General features: G+C 39.2%; 1 protein-coding gene across 1 annotated transcript in view; it reads left to right on the top strand.

Moving 5' to 3' along the window:
- The first annotated feature begins 379 nt into the window (after positions 1-379).
- Positions 380-19,940, top strand: part of NCOA1 (nuclear receptor coactivator 1) — a 333,798-nt gene continuing 314,237 nt past the window's right edge. Inside the window, exon 1 of the mRNA XM_061168793.1 lies at positions 380-421. The gene's annotated coding sequence lies outside the window, so the exon portion shown is untranslated. The remainder of the gene's footprint in view (positions 422-19,940) is intronic.

Genomic DNA, 19,940 nt, shown 5'->3' on the forward strand with positions numbered 1-19,940 from the left:
TCTTCAAATGTTGGAAATCACACCATGATTTTCCTATTGTTTTGGGAACAACTACTTGGAAATATTTCAAGGAGTTCATTTTAAGTTCAATCACATCTAAAGTGATGGAATTTATTATAATTTATTAGTCACTGAATATCCATGTGCTCCCATGCATTTCCCAGCTCCCTTGTAGTTAAGTGGGTCTATGTGACTAGTTATGACAAATGAGATGTGAGTGGAAGTGACATGTGTCACTTCTGGGACAAAGTGTAGAGAAAAGAGCACTTTTTAGTTCTTGATCCCTCTCTCTTTTCCTGCCACTACAACAGGAGAAGCTAAATGTCGAGATGGTGTAACCAAAAGATGGGAATAGCCTGGATGTCAGGTGTGCTTAGAAGGGAGATGTCCAAAGAGCCACGGTACCTGCAGCTAACTTCATGTAAGTGAAAAATAAACGTTAATAGGTTAAACCAATAAAAGTTTGGGAGTATTTAATTCTGCAGCATAACTAATCTATCCTGGTTAACACATTAACAATACTATCTTACATTAGCTATGTTTTAAACTTGCCATAATTATCTGAAACATAATTTATAATCTTTGACATTCATACAGATTTGAAACCTTAATATTTGTATGCATCTCTTATTTTAAAAAATGATGGCAAGTGAATTCTTATTTTTTCATGTTGAGTGAGAAGAGAGCCCAATAGAAGACTATATCACCTATGATTAATATAAAACATGGTCAGATTTAATCTTATTTAACATCTTGATTAAATCTGAATAATTAGGTAACCAAAAAAATTTTTATTTAGTTTATAAGGTTGCAATTTGCTATATATATCAGCACAGACTAAGCCATTTTGGAGGACAGCACAAAAGTTCTTTAGGACTACATGATATATTTTTCCTTTAATGTTTTCCTTTAATTTCCTTAAAGAGATGGATGGGTTAATTTTAATTTGTTTCCACAAAATTGAGAGCCAAAAGTTAGGTAATTTGCTCTAAGCCATACAAATGAATGGAGAAGGTAATACCGGAACCCAACTTTCATTGTTTCCACTCAGTATATGCTTCCTCAAAAAGATACAGGATGGTAAGTAGGAAGAGATGAAAAAGTGGAGGGTACACTTCTACTTCCAGGAATGATGAGTTAAGTAATTTAGACAAATCCTCTGTTGAAGACAGAATGCTGAACAAGATATAACATCATCTTTCTAGAAATAGCAAATTAACAAATAGTGAGAAATTCCTAGGCTAAGGTCCTGGAGAAGATGAAAATCCACAAAGATGTGCCTGGAAGTGGTGCCATTTTGTTCTGAGGATGTTTAGTAATAGAGAACAGGGAGTTGAGAGACTTAACTGCCTTTGGGGCTAGGAAGACAAAAGTTGGAGTCCATGGCCCACCACAGTAAGGGCCCTGCACCTTGAGTTGAGACTAAAAGGACGGACACTAGAAATAAGGGTGAATTGTACTGCAGTCTGCTTCTGAGTCATCTGTGCAGCCCAGAAAATGTCAAGCTGTGTAATTGGATTAGGGTAATCTTGGATTGTTGGTGCCTCCAACTGCCTGTCAGAAGCAATGAAAATTCTCTTTGGAGAAAGAGAACATCACTGTAGGCCTCAAATTATTTTTACAAATAATTAAAAATAAAATTGTCAGGACACAGTAAAAAAGAACCAGGTATACAAGATGAAAAATGCCATGAACAAGAAAAATAAAATATAACAGACTACAAAAACAGATCCTCAAGGATTCCAGATACAGATTGTAAAGCAGCTATGCTTATCAAAGTGAAGTAAATAAAAGGGAAGCTTGAATATTTTAGTAGAGAACTGTACAGAATTTTAAAAAAGTAACACATCAGAGTTGAAAAAGAACCAAATAGAATTTCTAATAGTAAAAAATAGAGTAACCTAAATGAAATCAGTGAATGAATTTAAGGACAAATTAGATACAGTTAAGAAAGAATTAGTGTACACGAAGACAAAAGAAACCACCCAGAATGAAGCACAAAGAAAAAAACAATGGAAAAAGAAAAGAGAGCAGAATGAAAATGTCTAACTTGTTTAATTGGAGTTTTAAAAGAAGTAAAAGACAATGGGACAGAAGCAACATTTAATGAGATAATGGCTGGGAATCTTTCAGCTCTAGACCTCAACCTACGAATTCAAGAAGCCTGGTGAATCACAAGGAGACTTGTAAAAAGAAAGCCACGCATAGTCACATCATAGGGAAACCAAGAAAACCAAAGGCAAAGAGAAACTATTAAGAGCAGCTTAAGTTGCTGCTATTAAGAGCAGCAACTTAAGACAGTTGACTGTCAAAGAAGCAATAGTTAGACTGATTGCTGAATTCTTAGCAGCAATCACTGAAGCCAAAAGATTAAGTAATGATACCTTTAATGTGCTGAGCTAAATAGCTGCCAACCCAGAATTATATACCTAGTGAAAATATCCCTAAAATGCTGTGTGAAAATAGCCTCAAGTCAGTAATTAAAAGTTTTGCCTTCTGGTACCTGCTGCAAGTACACACCTGTGTGTACCGCTCTTCTTATTCTTACTCACCTCCGACCTATAAGCTCCGTGCTCTTTGTAACTCTGCAAAGAGCTGCGAGAGAGGTGAGAACAGGAGTGAGGTAGGAAGGCAAGATGGGGAGTTAGAAAGTTCTTACTTGGCTAACATTTTTGTAAGATGGCTTCACATCCTCTAGGGCCAGTAAATGTTTGAAAACTGGCTCTCCCACAGGCAATTTCCAGAATTCCTCATAAATATTGAGTTGTCCATATTTTTCTTACTGCTTTGTAAGTTTTTTATACATTCTAGATACAAGCCTCTTTTCAATAATATATGGTACAAATATAATTTCCCATTCTGTGGCTTACCTTTCCATTCTCTTAATGGTGTCTTTTGATAAATAGAAGTTATTACTTTTAACAAAGCTTAATTTATCATTCTTTTCCTTCTGGTGAGTGGATATTTTCTTATTTGCAAAGAAGTTCCCCTTTGTCTCTTTTAATAGCAAGGCCAACCCTTTTTCCTCAGTAGCATAAAACCCAAATTTAACTGTGTGATGTTGAACAGAACTTGGTAGTCTAACCAACAGCCATTTCCCATTTCTTCCCTGCTTACAAAACAGAATTGATGGGAGAAGAGATTAGGGGAAACGTGCACCCTAAAAACCTAGGTTGTTTGGTCAAAGCACCCCACACCTGACCCACTGAATCATAATTCTGGGACTAGAGCTTGGATGTGTGCAATTTTAAAAAGTTCCCCCGGTTGTTTTGGTTGTATCTTAATAAAGATTACAAAGAAAAAAAAACCCCCTCAAGTTTCAGGAACGTGATGGAAGGAAGGAGAGAATTTCACGCAGGGGTTGGAAAATAGACAGTCTGGGGAGGATAAAGATTAAGAAGGGCACAAACTTCCAGCTCTAAGATGAATAAGTTCTGAGGATCTAATGTACAGTGTAGTGACTATAATTAACGGTACTGTATTATACACTTGAAAGTTGTTGAGAGTGGATCTTAAATGTTCTCACCACACACAAAAAAAGATAATTATGTGAGGGAATGATGGTGTTAACTAACCTTATTGTGGTAATCATTTTGCAATATATACATGTATTAAATCATCATGTTGTACACCTTAAACTTGCTTGTTATATGTCAATAGTATCTCAATATAAAGCTGAGAAAAAAATGCAAGGCATATGCAAAAACTAACAAGAAAGATATGGGCTACAATTATACCAATGGTACCAAGCAATTCAAATTTTAATTTTGTAGGCATTTATACAAGAATGAGGATTCTAAAAAATACATGGCGATTCTTTGCACATTTGCAGAAAAATTATCTAATAAATTATCTAATTTTAAAAAGATTAAGAAAAATGTGTTGGATTTAGTTTGAATCTTCAGTCATTAGTAAACTAAGAACACTTTTAGTTTATAGAGGTGTGGTATAGAATTTGGGTTACATGATGTTAAAGATAGGGAATAAGGAGTCAGAAAGCAAAGAACAGGTATATATTAAATATTTAAGCAGAGAAGATGGTAATAAAATGTTTTGCAGAGTCGTACACAAAACGACGTTTTTCAGTTTTAAGATTTGAGATCCAGGGGAATTCCCTGGCAGTGCAGTGGTTAGGACCTGGGCCCTTTGGTTTGGGAGCTAAGATTCTGCAAGATGTGTGACGCGTGGCGCAGCCAAAAAAAAAAGAAAAAGGAAAAGAAAAAAAAAAAGGCTTGAGATCCAAGACCATTAAAATCCTTGAATCTTAGAGCTGAGAGGGACCTTAAAGGTCATCTAGTCGAATTCCGTTTGATACTTAAGTTTTCTTTACAAAGTCCTGTCATTCTGTCTATACTCAAGCTCCTTTGTCGGGGAGGTCTGCAGTGTTTCCGCATGGCTTTGAGTGAGGGTTTTTCCTTGTCCACTTTCCTCCTCAGAGTTTACTGATTGTCATATTTGAAACAGGAGGACAGGTGTCAGCTGTGACGGAATGTCATCTCAGTAATTTATTTAATAGCTTTCCAAAGGAAATGATAAAAAGGGGTCTGGCTTGAATTTTATTTTCCAAGGGCGAACACTGGATCAAACTTAAATAGGACAGTGTAAGAAATAGTGGTTCGTCAAGAATGAAGTTTTGAAGGTCAGTCCTTTGTTTTATTTATTTATTTATTTAGTCCTTTGTTTTAGACTTTGTGAGGAAAATTTCACTGTGTGGTATTTATTATGGCAATCCCAAGTCAGAAATTTGAGGAGGAGCCATATCATTTAGGAATGACTTTGGCCGAAAGAAACAGAATATCCGACTAAAACTGCTCAAACCACATGACCCATAATATGCCACTTAAGAAAACGTGTGAAAGCAGGTGATGACTGGGGTGCTCAGCAGCTGGATGACGTTCGGGCACAAGGGCTGTTCCCTTGTCCTGCCCGTTCTGGCCACCAGATGGCGCAGCTGCTCTACACAGTGTATCCTCAGAGCGCCGAGTCCCAAGCAGGAAGGAAGGAGACGAGCAAAAAAAAAGGGCTTTCTCTTTCTCTTAAGTCTCCCTAAGCAGGAAGAAACATTGAGTCTCCCAGCAAATGTCTTGGGCCTGAATTTGACCTCATGCCCATCGCTAGACTCACAAAAGGGAAGTGAGAGTGACATGATTTGCTTAGGCTCTGAAAATGGGCACATCATTGCCCAATCGAAATAGGGCTTTTATTTTATGTATGTAATTATTATTATTATTTTTAAGCCAGAAAGAAGTGGGCAATAGCTGCTGGGTAGGCTACTAATAGCCTTGCCAGAGGAGCTCAGGAGAAATTATACACGCTAAATCCACCCGGCCCCGTGCCAAGGCAGGATAATGCCTCTTCAGAAACTAGTAAAATGTTTTTCTTCCTCTGATAATTATTCATTCTCTTCAGTGACTTAGAAAAACTTCTTGGACTACATTTCTTGCCATTAAGTACTTGATGAATATAGAAACTGACTGTAAAACTATTTTTAAAAGTCACTCTGCTTCTAACCCAAACTTCTTACTCTGGCTCTTAGCACTACACGAGTTGTACAAATCACCTCCAGTTTACATATTATAGAAGAGCCTTACATGGAAAAGAATAAATCATTTTCAAATTAGACATTCCATCTAGAACTGAGTAGCCGATTCCCAGCACTGTCTTTTATTTCTGACATGCTTTTACATGAGAGTGATCTTCTACTTGCAGTAATTCTCAGGATAAAATTTTCTTCTCAAAACTCATTTTATGAAGTGTTTTTTGTTTTTTTTAGTTTTGAAGAATAAAGCAATTATTCTTGCGTTTTGAAATTGCACATCAAGTCCAGGAACATGAATTATTCTTTGTTTTTGAAATTGCATATCAAGTCCAGAAACACTGACTTTTTAATTTAAAATATTAATGTCAAGTGATGGCTGTAAACATCTCCTATTTTCACCCTCATTCTCTCAGTGTGCTTCTCTTTCTTGGTAGATCCTCATTCCTACTGGATTTCCATTGCACGCCAATTATCTCAGGCTACCGCTGTTTACTGACAGCTGTTCTGTGCCCACCATGCAGCCACCCTTCTGCTGGTAACTGGACTCTCATTCCCATCTGTGGAAATCCCTGCCTCCCCAGTGTGGTTGCTTTGGCTGTGGCTTCACCCCTGGCTCAGGCACAGAGCTTGTGACCTAAATCAATCCAAATATTGCATTCCCCTGGACAGACTGATTCAGAATCAATGAGAAGTAATGATACTTTTGCTGGGACTTCTGGGAGAGAGATTCATTCTCTGTCCTGCTAGATTTTTATGTTTAATGCAAGTCTCAGAGTTGCTGTAGCCAACTTGACATCTTAAGGGGGAACCCTGTGAGAACTGACCTGTGAAGAGAGAGAGAGCTGAGAGAGAGAGAGAGAGGCACCCTGGTGGTACTTTTCAGCCTTCAATCCAAGATAGCAGTGTAGAAGCAAGCCCTATTCCTGGACTGTTCAGTTACATAATCAAGTAAGTTCCTGTTTTGTTTAAGCCAGTATTTGGATCAGATCTTTTCTCACTTGCTATCAAAAGAGATCTACCTGCTATCAAAAGCTATACAAATGTTCAGAATCTCTTATGACCAAGAAGTGTCCTCAGATACTGAACATGTCATAAAAATTAATATGGAAAATACTTGTTAGGGAATAAATGCACTTATAACTTATTATGTCTAATATTTTTGCTGTCTTTTCTCCAAATAATAATGTCCACTCATCATACAATATAGAAAAGAGTTTGAATTAGTATTCTCCATTTTACATACTTAATATATTCTTTCTTTTTTTGTTGTTGTTTTTTCTAAATTTATTTATTTATTTAATTTTGGCTGCGTTGGGTCTTCGTTGCTGCACACGGGCTTTCTCTAGTTGCGGTGAGCCGGGGCTACTCTTTGTTGCACTGCGCAGGCTTCTCATTGCAGTGGCTTCTCTTGTTGCAGAGCACGGGCTCTAGAGCGCAGGCTCAGTAGTTGTGGTGCATGGGCTTAGTTGCTCCGCTGCATGTGGGATCTTCCCAGACCAGGGCTCGAGCCCATGTCCGCTGCATTGGCAGGCGGATTCTTAACCACTGCGCCACCGGGGAAGTCCCTCATTCTCTTTAAAGGCAATATAGGGTTTCTTGTGAGGCAACTGACATTAACTTTTTTCATTAAAAAAATTAAGGTATAACTTATATACAGCAAATTTTACCCTTTTTAGTATACGGTTCTGCAAGTTTTGACTAACACATATCTTCCTTTGTCATTTTGATAGATACTGCCGATAGCCCTTTTGAGAAAGTTGTGTACGTATGTGTATCTGCTTTTCTACAGTCTTGTCAATTCAGATGTGTCATCAAACTTTTTGATCTTTATCCATCTGTAGGTGAAAGTGGTATTGCATTATCATTTAAAATTTTATTTCTCTTATTATGACGAAGCTTATCATTTGTATAAGATTCATTTAGATGTCCTTTCCTGGGAATGATCCAAACCTTTTCTTTTTTGGTCCATTTTTCTACTGTGGGTTGTTCTTCTTATTCATATCAAGTAAGGACTCTTGATATATTAAGAAACTAGTCCTTGTTTGGTATATAAATTACAAAAATTTGGGGAACGATGTTCACAGAAACATCACATAAGAACTGCACCCCCCCCACACACACACACAACAAACACTTAAACCTTTGTCAACCACTGGGAGCACACTGTATATACAAAATTCTACTCCAGGAGAACTAAACTTCCAAAATTAGGTTTTGGCTTAGGAGATTGTCATGCTTTGCAAAGGAATCAGAGATGTATTGTCTGGAAACAAAAATAAAATGCACGTGTCTGTGCAATTAACTGTATAGTCTTTGAACAATCTACAAGGATTAAGAGTAAATTTTTAAAAAAATATTTTTTTATTTATTTGGCTGTGCCAAATAGTTGAGGCACTCGAGATCTTTGTTGCAGCATGCGTGCGGGATCTAGTTCCCTGACCAGGGATTGAAACCGGGCCCCCTACATTGGGAGTGCGGAGGCTTAGCCACTGGACCGCCAGGGAAGTCCCAAGAGTAAATGTTTTATTATCTATAATATAACTGACCTGGGTCTCTCTAATTAATACATGAGAATATCCATCAGTTAATTTCAAGCACATGGAAAAATATAAAGTCACTTCTGGGTGCTTCCTGCCATACCTTTCCAAAAATATTACATTATACTAAAATGAAGAATACATTCACAGTTGCAGTGATCTAATCTCCAAACTGCACACGTAATATTCATTAGAGATCTCTATATTTCAGGATATAATGGAGAAGAGGTGGGATGTAAGAAAATTAAAAATTACTTTATTTTCACATGGCATGGAGAAATAAAATGTGTTATTTGGCCCCCAATACTGCAGAAGACAGCTTGTGAACTAAAAATGAGGGCACAGAAAACTTTACTTGATTTATTTGGATAAATAAATTTATAGAATGTTTAGGAGAGAACCTCTAGGAAGAGGGAGATGGAAATAGGGAGAGAAGAGTGACTCAATACGCCTTCTTACATATGTAATGATGGACATAAGGGTATAATTAAGTCATCCATTATGAGCTTGTATATGGTGAGTACTGGTCACTGCCTTTGTTTGTTTGTTTTTTTTTTTTTTTTAGAGCAGAGAAAGATTTATTGCAGGGCCATGCAAGGAGATGGGTGGCTCATGCCTCAAAATACCCTGAACTCCCTGAAGAGTTTCAGCAAAGAATTTTTTTTTTTAACATCTTCTTTGGAGTATAATTGCTTTACAATGGTGAGTTAGTTTCTGCTGTATAACAAAGTGAATCAGCTATACATATACATATATCCCCATGTCTACTCCCTCTTGCGTTTCCCTCCCACCCTCCCTATCCCACCCCTCTAGGTGGTCACAAAGCACCGAGCGGATCTCCCTGTGCTATGTGGCTGCTTCCCACTAGCTATCTATTTTACATTTGGTAGTGTATATATGTCCATGCCACTCTCTCACTTTGTCCCAGCTTACCCTTCCCCCTCCCCATGTCCTCAAGTCCATTCTCTACCTCTACGTCTGTGTCTTTATTCCTGTCCTGCCCCTAGGTTCTTCAGAACCATTTTTTTTTTTTTTTTTAGATTCCATATATATGTGTTAGCATACGGTATTTGTTTTTCTCTTTCTGACTGCACTCTATATGACAGACTCTAGGTCCATCTACTGCCTTTGATTTTAATTTGCGTATTGATATTAAACATTTTGTGTACTCTGTCATTATACATGACTTTTTTTTCAAACATGGATAATTGGTAGAAGTCATACATATTGGCAGCCTTTTAATTCTTTCTCTTTCACACCAATCCTTTTGTGTAACCAGCTCACTGAACAAGCAGGACTTGTACTTTGTGACCATAGAAGCAACTTATTTTTATTTCCTACTCTCTTTTTAAAGCTCTCTGTGGGAGGGAAGCCCTTGCCTTCCCCTCTGGGTGGAGATTCCAGCACTTGCATCACATTCTGCTCACTTTCAGGTAATAAGAATCCTTATGGTGGCTTTAAGTCCCAAACACAACCTCAACCTAGTAATTAAAGCTTATCCCTTACTTCAGCTGCGGCCTGTTGCAGGTGAGAGTCTGTGATCCAGGAAAGGTGAGAGGGGGAAACAGTTTCTCTTGCTCACGTGCCTCTCCCTAGCTGGGCGCTGTCTGTGAGGAGCCAGGAGCCAGGAGCAGGCATGGGAGCAAGGAGCGAAGTGAGTGGTAAGAAAGTACCTACTGGTGGATACTGGCTGGCTTCCCTTCTCCGGGCCTAGTGATGCCCACTCTCATGGGCAGTTTTCTAGGTCCTTCAGGCATTCTGCTCCTGGGCCTTCACTGACCCATCCTGTGGCCTGAGAAGCGCCCTTTCTTTTGGTTGGTTGCACCTGCTCTCTTCTTGGCACTGCTCCTGCTTTCTACCTATGTCCCCTCACACCACAAAGCTGCCCTCAAGGGCAGGACCCACTGAAATGACGTCTGGACAGCAGGAGAGGTCCTGCTCATGCTGTGGGTGTGGGCAGCCCCTGTGTCACCTTTAGCTTTCTCAGTCATGGGCCCCTGTAAGCAACCCTGTTTGGAGTGGGTCTCCAGGGCATCCTACTGAAGCTCCCTTACCTTTGAGGGGAAGGTTTCAAAGCTCCCTCCAGAGGAACCCTCCTCACAAAGTTCTTCCTCTCTCCTCTCTCAACACGGTAGGGCCTCAGTGTGGGTTCCTTGTCTAACCTGTTCTTGGCACCTGCTTTGAAGTTCCCACATGGCCTCACACCTCACTTTGGAATCTGAAATCTATCAAAACTGGGTGCATGAGTCAAACCTCCCAGTTACACATCTTGTCATGTTGTTTTCTCTTTTTCTTCTGAAGGAAATTCCTTTTACTTGTAGAGTTATTTCTAGCAAAACTTTCTCCCTTCCAGAGGGCATCACTCAAATTGGTGAAATGGCCTTTATTATCTCATGTCCCTGGGAGGCCCCTCAGCTGTCTTTGTCTCTTTATTTAGGTCACCTGTTTTTGATTAGGCAACATATGCACATGGTATAAAATTCTAAATGCACAAAAGGGAAGAGCGTGAAAAGCAGGTTTCTCCTCAACCCTGATCACTTGGATTCCTCATCCCTCCCTCCAAAAATAACAACTATTTTGAGATCTGGAGTATGTTTCCAGAAGTATCGATACAGATACAAGTATATATGTCTATGAAACCTTTTGCTTATAAAGGTAGCATGTAACACACTTTTCTGTACTCTGTTCTTTCCACTTAATATATATTATAGATCATTACATACCAGCACATATAAAGCTATCTCTTTCTTTGTAATGTCTACATTAAATTTCAAGGGGTATAACATAATTTGCTTCACCAGTTCCATAGTTGTAAAGATTCAGGTTTATCTTTGTTGACTGATTTAAATAACCCATTTACGTAATGGTTTGAGCATGGGCTCTGGAACCAGGCTGTCTGTATTTATGTTTCAGCTCAACCACTTACTTTCTGTGTGGCCCGAGGAATTCTACTTAACCTCTCTGTGCTTCAGTTGCTGCATCTCTAAAATGGGTGTAAAAATATTTACCTCTTAGAGTTGTGACGATTAAATGAGTTAATACATGTAAAGAGCTTACAACCATGCTTAGCACACTAAGCACTTAATATACGTTAGTGTTCATTCTTACTGGATAAAATTGCTCTGTGCCCTCCTGCTGTTCCTAAGCCTGGTCTCCATTGGTAGAGGGAGGGAGCTGTTGTTTCTCCCCGTGGTGTTGCGGGGAGGGACTGTGATTCAGACGTGCTGTCTGGTACTCGCTGACCTCAGGGGGGGCCTGGGTGCTCTTTGCTGCTTTGTTTTCACAGGTCAAGTCTGGGGTCTAGGACTTGTGACCTGGTTCTCTCAGCTAGCTGAGGCCTTATGGCACTTCCTGGGCCACTCACCTTCCCTCCTGGCCCTAAAACCTGTCTGAGGTCTGGCTGCTTCTCCAGTTTAGCCCAGTCCAGGCAGTTTGCTCTGTGTTCTCTCAATTCAGAGCCATGGCTTTCTTTTTTTTTTTTTTTTTTAAATTCTATTTATTTATTTATTTATTTATTTATGGCTGTGTTGGGTCTTCGTTTCTGTGCGAGGGCTTTCTCCAATTGCGGCGAGCGGGGGCCACTCTTCATCGCGGTGCGCGGGCCTCTCACTATCGCGGCCTCTCTTGTTGCGGAGCACAGGCTCCAGACGCGCAGGCTCAGTAGTTGTGGCTCACGGGCCTAGTTGCTCCGCGGCATGTGGGATCTTCCCAGACCAGGGCTTGAACCCGTGTCCCCTGCATTGGCAGGCAGATTCTCAACCACTGGGCCACCAGGGAAGCCCAGAGCCATGGCTTTCTTACTTTGGTGATCCCCTCTGACAAGCTTCACTCTCAGCTTTTGTCAGGAGTCTTCAATAAGTTTCTGGGCAGGAGCCTTCTTTGTCTTTTGTGTTATGCTGTAATCTAATGAATGCATCTCTCCAAATTCTCCATCCTCTCTTGGTTGGCTAAAGGTTGTCCTGTAGTACTTTCTTCCAGAAAGGAACAACAGTTCACCCTTGAACAACATGGGTTCAAACTGAGAGTTCACTCAGACATGGATTTTTTTCAGTAAATATGTTGGAAAATTTTTTGGAGATTTGTGACAAATTGTACAAGCTCACAGATGAATTGTGTAGCCTAGAAATATCAAAAAAAATTAAGAAAAAGTTAGGTATGTCATGAATGCATAAAGTATTATGTAGATACTAGTCCATTTTATCATTTACTACCAAAAAAATAAACAAATCTATTATAAAAAGTTAAAATTTATCAAAACTTATGCAAATAAACACTGCGCCATTCGCAGCTGAGTGAAATGTAAACAAAAGTAAAGATACGGTATTAAGGCATAATTGCATAAAATCAACTGTGGTACATACTGTACCGCTGTAATAATTTCGTAGCCACCTCCTGTTGCTATCGTGCTGAGCTCACATAAAATGCCGGGTGACACATTTTCTCCGCATGAGCAGTTGGTGGCTCCAGTAAATTGCACGTCGTAGTAAAAAGTGATCTCTTGCGGATCTCGCATATTTTTCTTCGTGTTTACTTCAGTACTGCAACCTTGAATAACACATGGGATCCACACGAAGTGCCACTACTGATGCTGGAAGTGCTCCCAAGAAACAGAGAAAAGGCATGACGTTACAAGAAAAAGTTAAATTGCTTGATATGTACCGTAGATTGAGGTCTGCAGCTGTGGTTGCAGCCATTTCAAGATAAATGAACCCAGCGTAAGGGCTATTTAACCAAGAAAAGGAAACTCGTGAAGCCACTGTCGCTGCAGCTACACCAGCAGGGGCGAAAACCTTCCACTTTTTTGCGAAATACCTTTTTATCTGGCATTGAAGATGTAGTTTTATGTGGTGCACGATTGCTATAAGAAGGGCATACCTATAGACTCTAACATAATTCAAGGAAAAGCAAGGTCATGCTCTGACATCTTAAAGCAAAAGGAAAGTGAAAAATCTAAAGCTGGAGAATTTAATGCCAGCAAAGGATGGTTTGATAATTTTAGAAAGAGGTTTGGCTTTCAAAACATCAAGATAACAAGAGAAGCAGCTTCTGCTGACCAAGTGGCATCAGACAAGTTCCCAGACACCATTAAGAAAACCACTGATGAGAAAGGGTATCTGCCTGTACAGGTTTTTAATGCAGATGAAAGTGCCCTATTCTGGAAAAAAAAAAAAAATGCCATGAAGGGCATTTATTAGTAAGGAAGAGAAGCAAGCACCAGGATTTAAGGCTGGAAGGGATAGGCTAACTCTACTGTTTTGTGCAAATGCAGTTGGGTTTATGATCAGGACTGCCTTTATCTATAAATCTGCTTTCCCCCAAGCCTTGAAGGGAAAAGATAAACACCAGCTGCCAGTCTTTTGGTTGTACAAGAAGGCCTGGACAATAAGAACCCTTTTTCTGGATTGGTTCCATCAAAGTCAGGAAGCACCTTTCCAGTAAGACTTTTAAAGTTCTTTTGATATTGGACAATGTCCCTGGCCACCCAGAACCCCATGAGTTCAACACCAAAGGTGAGGTGTTTGAGTGGTTTACTTGCCCCCAAACACAACATCTCTAATTTAGCTTGTAGGTCGGGGATCATAAAGACCTTTAAGGCTCATTACACACAATACTCTTTGGAAAGGATTGTCAACCCTATGGAAGAGAACCCCAGTAGAGAGAACATCATGAATGTCTGGTAGGATTACACCATGAAGATGCCATCATTGTTAGAGAAAAAGCTGTGAAAGCCCTCAAGCCCCAAATAATAAATTCCTGCTGGAGAAAACTGTGTCCAGATGCCGTGTGTGACTTCACTGGATTTATGACAGAGCCAATCAAGGGAATCAAGAAAGAGATGTGGATATGGCAAAAAAGGTTGGGGGAGGGAGTGAAGGGTTTCAGGATATAGGTCTTGGAGAAATTTAAGGTCTAATAGACATCATACCAGACGAATTAACAGAAGATGACTTGATGGATATGAGTTCTTTGGAACCGGTGCCAGACGACGAGGAAGAAGATGTAGAAGAAGCAGTGCCAGAAAACAAATGGACATTAGACAATCTGGCAGAAGGATTTTGATTATTCAAGACTGCTTTTGACTTCTTTTATGACATGGACCCTTCTATGATATGGGCACTGAAACTAAAGCAAATGCTGGAAGAATGATTGGTACCGTATAGAAACATTTTAAGAGAAATGAAGAAGGAAAAAGTCAGGCAGAAATCATGATGTCTTTCTGTAAAGTTACACTGAATATGTCTGTCTCTCCTGCTGCCCCTTCCATCTCCTCCACCTCTTGCACCTCTGCCACCCCTGAGACAGCAAGTCCAACTCCTCCTCTTCCTCCTCTTCCTCAGGCTGCTCAACATGAAGATGGCAAGAATGAAGACCTTGGACTTCCCTGGTGGCGCAGTGGTTAAGAATCTGCCTGCCAATGCAGGGGACATAGGTTCGAGCCCTGGTCCGGGAAGATCCCACATGCCGCGGAGCAACTAAGCCCGTGCGCCACAACTACTGAGCCTGCACTCTAGAGCCTGCGAGCCACAACTCCTGAGCCCTCACGCCACAACTACTGAAGCCCGCACGCCTAGAGCCCATGCTCCGCAACAAGAGAAGCAGCCACCTCAATGAGAAGCCCGCGCACCGCAACGAAGAGTAGCCCCCGATCACCACAACTAGAGAAAGCCCGCGTGCAGCAATGAAGAACACAGCCAAAATTAAATAAATAAATTAATTTTTGAAAAAAGAATGAAGACCTTTATGATGATCCACTTTCACTTAATGAATAGTAAACAGTCATCATGCTGTACAGTTAATAAACTTACCTGCTGTGTATGTATGTGAGTGTCTTTGTGTGAAAATCTAATAATTGTATGGCAAGAACTGTATGAGACATTTTTGTGTCATCATCATCATTATCATCACCTAAGTATTCATTGTGTAGAACATTGTGTGCAAGACTTGGATTGAAGTGGAGATCCTATCCCTACCTAGGCATAAGGTGAGTGATATTTAATATAAACTTAATAATGTGTTAGTTTTCTTACTGTTTTATAACTTTAAAAGAATTACATTACAGTATAGTGCGCCTCTCTTGTAATTGGAAAAACAGTATCAACCTATCATCGCAGTGTTTTGTATCATGCAAAACAATATTGATGTAGGCACTGACAGACAATTCATCTTGTAAACATGATGTAAACTTACAGTATTGATAAATACAGTACAGTACTGTAGATATATTTTCTCTTCCTTTTTTTTTTTTTTTTTCTAAATTGGGGTATAGCTGCTTCACAATGTTGTGCTAGTTTCTGTTGTACAGCAAAGTGAATCAGCCATATGTATACACGTATCCCCTCCTTTCTGGATTTCCCTCCCATCAAGGTCACCGCAGAGCATCGAGTAGAGTTCCCCATGCTATACAGCAGGCTCTTACTAGTTATCTATTCCATACATAGCAGTGTATACATGTCAGTCCCAATCTCCCAATTCATCCCACCCCCCTTCCCCCCCTTGGGGTCCATACGTTTGTTCTCTATGTCAGTGTCTCTAGTTCTGCTTTGCAGATAGGTTCATCTGTACCATTTTTCTAGATTCCACATATATGCGTTAATATATGATATTTGTTTTTCTCTTTCTGACTTACTTCACTCTGTCTCTAGGTGCATCCACGTCTCTACAAATGACCCAATTTCATTCCTTTTAATGGCTGAGTAATATTCCACTGTGTATATGTACCACATCTTCTTTACCCGTTCATCTTTCAATGGACATTTAGGTTGCTTCCATGTCCTGGCTATTGTAAATAGTGCTGTAATAAACATTGGGGTGCATGTGTCTTTTTGAATTATAGTTTTCTCAGGGTCTTCCTTATGTTTTTAGTAATAACATTTTCTTTTCTCTAACTTACTTTTTTGTAAGAATACAGCATATAATACATATAACATACAAAATATATGTTAATCAACTTTGTTATCAGTAAGGCTTCTGGTCAACAGTAGGCTATTTGTAGTTAAGTTTGGGGGGATTCAAAAGTTATATGCAGATTTTTGACTGCACATGGGTCAGTGCCCCAAACCCCTGTGTTATTCAAGGGACAATTGTATATTCCCTGACTTTTGGCATGCTTGACAATATTTGTCTGTTGCGTTTATATTAAATATGCTGAGTATGAAAATCTTGGATCACACTCCTTTCTTTATAAGGATTGCCTCACTGTGTTCTATTGTTGAATGTGACTATGGAGAAGTCTAAAGCTCATCTGAAACTTTTTCCCTTTAAAGATTAGTTGATAATTTTGCATGAATGCTCAAAATATTTTTTTTCTTTATCATTAAAGACCAGTAACTTTATTGGGGCATATTCTTGGTGACAATTCAAAATGTTCAGTTTCGTTTGTTTTGCTTTTTTTCTCAAGCCTTTCTTCTGTGTTCTTTAAAGGTTTTCAAGAGTTCATTGTTAGTTTCTTTGTTGCTCTTATTGTTATCCTCAGTTCAACGATGGCAAATGCCTTTTCCCTGCTTTTTTCCTGAATTCTTCCAATTGATTTAAAAAATTAACTTTTATGCAATATTTTATCTATGAAATTATAAAGTATATATAAGGCATAAGGACTAATCAAACAAAGATTTGACCGCTAACATTTGGGTTAGAAGTACACCAACTTAAACTGACAAGTCAATTCTAAAATTTATCTGGAGGGCTTCCCTGGTGACACAGTGGTTAAGAATCTGCCTGCCAATGCAGGGCACACGGGTTCAAGCCCTGGTGCGGGAAGATCCCACATGCTGCGGAGCAACTAAGCCCGTGTGCCACAACTACTGAGCCTGCGCTCTAGAGCCCGTGAGCCACAACTAGTGAGCCCGCGTGCCACAACTACTGAAGCCCGTGCACCTAGAGCCCGTGCTCTGCAACAAGAGAAGCCACCGTAATGAGAAGCCCATGCGCCGCGACGAAGAGTAGCCCCCGCTCACTGCAGCTAGAGAAAGCCCCCGTGCAGCAACGAAGACCCAACACAGCCAAAAATAAATAAATTAAATAAATAAATAAAATTTATTTTTAAAAAAAATAAAAAAAAATAAAATTTATCTGGAAATTCTAAGAACCTAGAGAAATCTTGAAGGTGGTGATCTTGAAGAAGTAGAATAAAGATGGACTTAGACTTCTAAGCATTAGATTTCTTATGAAGTTAAAATAATTAAGAGAGCATGGTGTAGGTACTAGGAGAGACAAATAGATCAAGGAAAAGAAGTCCAGAGATAGACCCACACATGTACAGTTCCGTGATTTGTTATAAATTTAATTCGGAGGAAAAGATGTTATTTTGAATAATGGTGCTAGGCAAATTGGCTGCCCACATAGGAAAAAAAATGAACCTTGACCCCCATCTCCCTTCATAAACCAACATTAATTTGAGGTGGATCATAGAACTGAATGTGAAAGTTAAAACAGTAAATCTTAAAAAGAACATGGGAGAATATCTTTTATGATTTTGCTGCAGGCAATGATCTCTTAAACAGGTTGCAAAAAGCACTACATATAAAATAAAATATTGACAAGTTGGTCCTAATTAAAATTAAGAATTTTTCATCAAAAGACATCAATGGAGTGAAAAGGCAAGATACAGACTGGGAGAAGAATATTTGTAGACATATATCTAACAAACGACTCCTACCCAGAATATACAAATAGCTCCTTCATATTAATAAGAAAAAGACAACCTGATAAAAAATGGGCAAAGACTTGAATGGGTACTTCACAAGAAGTAAGCACGTGAAAAGTTTCTAAATTTGAGTCATCAGGGAAATGTAAATTAAAATTACAATGAGGTGCTTCTACCAGAATGGCAAAAATTAAAAAACTAACAATATCAAGTAGAGGCTAGGATGTGGAGGATGTATTCCTGGTTTAAATTAGTACAGCCACTTTGGAAAACGTTTTAATTATTCAAAGCTAAATATACATGTACTTTATGACCTAGAAATTCCACTCCTTTGTATATTCCCAATAGAAATGAATGTTTATATCCCCCCAAAAGACAAGTACAAGAGTGTTCATAGCAGCTCTTTTCGTAATAGATAAAAACTGGAAACAGTTTAAATATTAATGGATAAATAGCCTCACATTCATGTAATGGGATACTATGTAACATTGCAAATGAATGAACTACTACTATTCACAACCATGTGGATGAAACTCATAGACACAATGTAAAGTGAAAGAATGTATAAGAGTACCTACTGTATGTTTTCATTTGTAGAACATTCAACACTAGACAGAACTAGTTGATGGTTGATGATAGTGGTGAAAACAACAATTACCTTTGACTGGGAAGGGCAGGGAGGAGCCTTGTAGGATGTTGGTAGTGTTCCATACCTCTTCAGAATGGTGGTTGCATGGGTATGGTTACTTTTTAAAACTTCATCAAGCTATACATCTAAGACTTTACTATATATAAATTCTACCTCAAAGAAACAAATGTTAATGCTAACTCATTTGTTAGCTTCAGTCATCTGATCATTTTCTCCTTGAACCCTTGTATCTCTGCTTTGAGTGTTTGCTATATACAGGTTATTTTTTTCTAGAGGTTATTTTTTCTTTAGTTCCTCGAGTTTATGGAGATTTGTTTGGTTATGATTTTCACTGGCTTTGTGGCAAGATTTTTCTGCTGTTATTCTTTATCTGCTAGTCATTTTTCCCTCTTGATTTCCTTCTTTTTTCTTGTATTTTTGTAAAGAACTGTGCTGTTCCCCTTTTGATTATTTCCCACCTTTAGTAAGGGCACTTTTTCCTGCAGGGCTGATACACTACCCATTTCCAAAGGACAGCATCCGTATTGTATTCTCTCCAGGGGGCGCCGTTCACACAGAATATGATATGAATAGTGTCTTCTGAGACACCTCTGCTGAGACGACCTATCTGCTGAAATTCTTGTGGCAAAGGGACCAGAGCAGAGTGCCAAACCTCTCCCCGAGCCCCCATGATATCAGCGGGGTTTGTATGTGTGCTTGTGTGAGCTGGTCTAGCCTTTCCTCCTCTTCAGAGGAGAAGGTTAGCAACTGCAGGGCAGCTTATTACTGACAGCCATTCCTCTACCTGACATCACCATGGTGGGTCTGTAACCTTCTTTCCTCACCTGCTGTCCCTGCCCTCTGTGGTCTCCGAAAGGGTCCGAGGAAACTTCAACAGCTGACCTGCACCAATTCTTGTTCTAAGCAAGTATTGTTGGTTTTGCACCTCAGGAATCCACTTATGTTTGAGCTGAGTTCTGCCAGCTCTGCAGTATGCAGTTTCCCTGCCTGGATCTCCTTTCTCAGGTTGGATTATCACCATAGAAAACAGCCTTCCTTCATATATATTAAGGTTCATGGTGAAAGCGGCTTAGCCATTTCATCAAAGATGAGGTTTCTTATTCTCCTTATTGCTTTCAGGTGATTTAAAATATTTTGTTGTCACAAACAGTGCTGCAATGTATATAATTCAGTTTGTATATATGCAAGTGTATCTGTAGAACAAAGCTCTAAGATTGGAATTTGGGTTAAAAGGGTATGTGCATTTATCATTTGAACATTACCTAGAGGTTGTACCAACTTATACTCCCATCAGTAAGCATGCCCATTTCCCCAGATCCTTGTCAACACCATGGACTATCATACATTTTGGTCTATGCCATTCTAGGAGGTACAAAATGGAGTCTTAGTATATTTTGAAATAACATTTTCTCTTTTTGTTTATTTAAGAATCACTTGTCTTAGTGTTACCTTTGTACTTCCTTTTCTACAAACTGTCTATCCATTTTATTAGCCCATTTTCCTATTGGGTGTTGGTCTTATTGATTTGCAGGAACTCTTTATATTAAGGAAATAAGCCCTTTGTGATACGAG

This window comes from Eubalaena glacialis, chromosome 14 (assembly GCF_028564815.1).
Source record: "Eubalaena glacialis isolate mEubGla1 chromosome 14, mEubGla1.1.hap2.+ XY, whole genome shotgun sequence".
NCBI lineage: Eukaryota > Metazoa > Chordata > Mammalia > Artiodactyla > Balaenidae > Eubalaena > Eubalaena glacialis.